We start from the raw sequence: 3,698 nt of genomic DNA on the forward strand, positions 1-3,698 counted from the left end.
CACACACACACACACACACACACACACACACACACACACACACACACACACACACACACACAAAGCCAGACAGGTAGTAGGGGTTAATAAGCATCTGTTCTCCATCACTCCTCAAGACTTCTTGAGTTGTGCATGTTTTGGACATCAGTAATTTGCATTCTATTTAAGATACTATCCTACTTTTTAAAAATACATTTTTCCTTTCTGTAAGATAATATTTATTCATTGTAGAAAGCCTAAAAGATTATAGAAGCATATAAAAATAAAATAGAAATCTTCCTTAAAACCACCCGTTAAAGATTTCAACTGCAAATATTGTGGTTCACTTCCGTTCTCTCTCTGTCTCTGTCTCTGTCTCACTCTCTTGTGTGTGTATGTAAAAATAATCGGAGTCATCTCATTTATAGAATTTTCCGATTTTTTCAATGGAGTATAAAAGTCTTTCTCTCTGTGGGGTTTTTCCCGCAGGTTTAACTGTAAAATCATATCCATCTTTGGAGTAAGATCAGTGTGGATATGGGAACTCACTGCATTATCATGCCTTGGGTGTTTGCCCCTGGGAAAATCACAAATCTTCTTTCACAGGGTTAATGTGGGATTCAAATGATGTCAGGCCCATAGAAATCTTAGCACAGCCCCTGAAACCTAGTAAGTGCTTGTAGGTGGTGGTGGCTGATACTGATATTGATTAGACTTCTGTGTCAGGCGAGGTTACGCTGCAATGACAACACTGACATCTCAGTGACTCTACACAACAAAACGGCTTCTTACTGTAGATTGATAGTATGTACTCTCCTGGGCAGCTGTCTCCATGTCATGATGTTGAGCTCCAGGTTGCTTCCATCTTAGAGCATTTCCATCATACACACGTTTCCATGATTGCCAAGGCAGGGAAGAGGAATTGGAAGATTTCATACTAGCAATTAAATGCTTTAATCCAGAAGATGTATGCATCTATTCTGCTTACAGCCAATTGGCCAGAACTAATTGCATAACCGCACCTTGCAGGGCAGGGCGGTGGCGGGGGGGGGGGGGTGGGGGGGCGGTATGTGTGGAGAAATGTGATCCTTCCAAGTACCCAGAAGAGCAGCAGAGGAGGGGCCCTCAATATAGGTGGGCACTAACAGTCTCTGTAGGATCATTTACCCTTGTGGGAATCAGTGCACTTGAATTCAAGGTCAGCCCCAGCATGCTTATGCAGAATGAGTCCTCAGCCCTGACCTGGCAAAGAGACCGAAAATGCAGCTGATCTCAGATGCATTGATGTCCGCTGGGTCTGTCTGAAGCCGAGGTTACCACCAGTGTTTCGATGCCAATTCTCTCTCTGTGTCTGAGTGTTACTGCCCTGATGCTCAGCGCTGTGAATGGTGCAGTTCAGCGGAAGGGTCGGGCTGACCACAGTGCAGCATTTCATCAGTGCCCTGTCATCACCCTGATCTACAACTTGTCCCAAGGGCCATCAGTCCCAGAAGAGAGCATATCAGGCCCCGCTCTGACATTTAATACCACATCCATCACAGTGCAGAGAACGCTAAGTGGGTCTGAGCCCTGGTGAGCTAGAGGCTGGGAGAGGGCTGAGGGGCTCCTTGAGAATCATGAGATCTCCCGAAGGACCTGCAAGAAGTTTTGTTTCTTGGTTTTCCTTCCTTTTTTCCTTCTATTCAGATCATATCAGCCTTTCCCCTTCCAAGAGGTGGGTACAAGGAGAGAAGGGTATGAGGGTGAGGAACATGGGTGTTCATTATGGCTTTGCCCCCTACTAGTTGTGTGTCCTGGGGCAAGTTGCTTCCCATCTCTGGGCTTTCATCCTTTTATTTGTGTATTGGAGACAGGATGAGCTCTCTGATGTCTGTCTTGGCTACTGAGGGTGCAACATGGCAGAGATCATCTATATCAATTAGAATGCTTTTGTTCACAGGCAACAGAAACATCAACTTTAACTGGCTTAAACAATACAGAAGTATTACTGCCCCCAAATGTATAGACTTCTGGGTAGGGAGGGTTTTAGGATTGGTGACTAATAGCTCAACCACATCTTCAAAGACTCGTGTTCACCCTGCTCATCTCTGTACAATCCTGGAGGCTGGCTTCCTCCTCAGTTGGTAGGAGGATGCTTACAGCTGTTTCAGTTATCAAAACCAAACATTAAAATATCCAGACCAAGAAGAGAGACCATCTCTTCCAATGGGAGCTGTACTGGGAGAGAGAAAACGTTGCTGAAACCTGCCCAGCAACCTTTCCCCCATCGGTGAGAGAAAGGTCACATGACCATTTCCCAGCACTGCTGTCACTGGCAAAGGGATGGGATTACCTTAGTGCAAACAGGTCCATCCATGGCATCGGAGGTGAGCTCAGGTGGGGATGGGGTATGTCCAAGCAGTATCTGAAACAAAAGCAGGCTTCTGTTTCAAAGGAGGAAGTGAGGCTGGGGATAGTAAAATTACAGCATTATTTCTCATTGGCTTTATCATTTTCTTTTCAGACAGTTAATTCAACATAAAGGCAGTAGTTGGGCTTCCCTGGTGGCGCAGTGGTTGAGAGTCCACCTGCTGATGCAGGGGACATGGGTTCGTGCCCCGGTCTGGGAAGATCCCACATGCCGCGGAGCGGCTGGGCCCGTGAGCCATGGCTGCTGAGCCTGTGTGTCTGGAGCCTGTGCTCCGCAGTGGGAGAGGCCACAACAGTGAGAGGCCCGCGTACCGCAAAAAAAAAAAAAAAAAAAAAAAAAAGGCAATAGTTAACATATATTGAATGTTTGCTATGTATTGCCTCTCTGTCCAGATCTTTACAAGCAATTTCCTCCCTAATCTTTACAACAGCCCAGGGAGGCAGATGCTAATATCACGCCCTTTCTACAGATCAGGAAAATGAGCTCTCAGTAAGATGACTTGGTCAAGGTCGCAGATTAATTGTCAGAGCCCAGATTCAAGCCTATGTCTGGGTGATTCCAAAGGCTGAGCATATAACTCCTATGCTGTACTGTATTTGGCAGGAAAAAGGAAGAGTCATGGTCATCTATAAAACACCAACTCTGCCTCATATACATGTACATTTGTTATCGCAGTTAATCCCCACAACAAGCCAGCTAGGTAGTCATCATTATTCCTGTTTTATATTTTGTGAATTTAAGTCTCAGAGAGACTTAACTAGCCAAGAATTTCATAACCAGAAAGAGGAAGAGACCTAAGTCTATTCATATGCTTCTGTTTCAGAAAATAATGCTTTGATCCATAAGGCACAGAACACCCAATGAAAAGTGGCCTAAGCAACAGGAGATTTTGTTTTCTATTATAACCAGAAGAAGAAACGTGGGTCACCCGAGGAGTGGGTCAGTAGCTCAGCAGTGAATTGCAGACACAAGCTCTTCCCATGTCTACAGTATGTTGACAGTATCTCCTCTAATAGCCTCTAGGACTCCTGGTCTTCATGCAAATTCATTCTAAAGCAGGAAGGGGCAAAGGCAGGTCAGTGAATAACGCTCTCTTAATACACTTCTCTTTCTTAATCGGGAAGGCAGTGTTTCCCTTGTCCCCTAGCTGATTTTCCCATTGGCCATAAGGTTTACAATCTTAGCTGCAAGAGAGGCTGGGAAACCTCTGTGTTTTCAGTTTCTGCTGTTGAAAGCAGGTTCAGGCAGCTTAGAAGAGGGCAGAGGAATGGTCCTTGGGAAGGTAACCAACAAACCAATCACACTCTGA

This window comes from Lipotes vexillifer, unplaced genomic scaffold, assembly GCF_000442215.2.
Source record: "Lipotes vexillifer unplaced genomic scaffold, Lipotes_vexillifer_v1.1 scaffold426, whole genome shotgun sequence".
NCBI classification, from domain to species: Eukaryota; Metazoa; Chordata; class Mammalia; order Artiodactyla; family Lipotidae; genus Lipotes; species Lipotes vexillifer.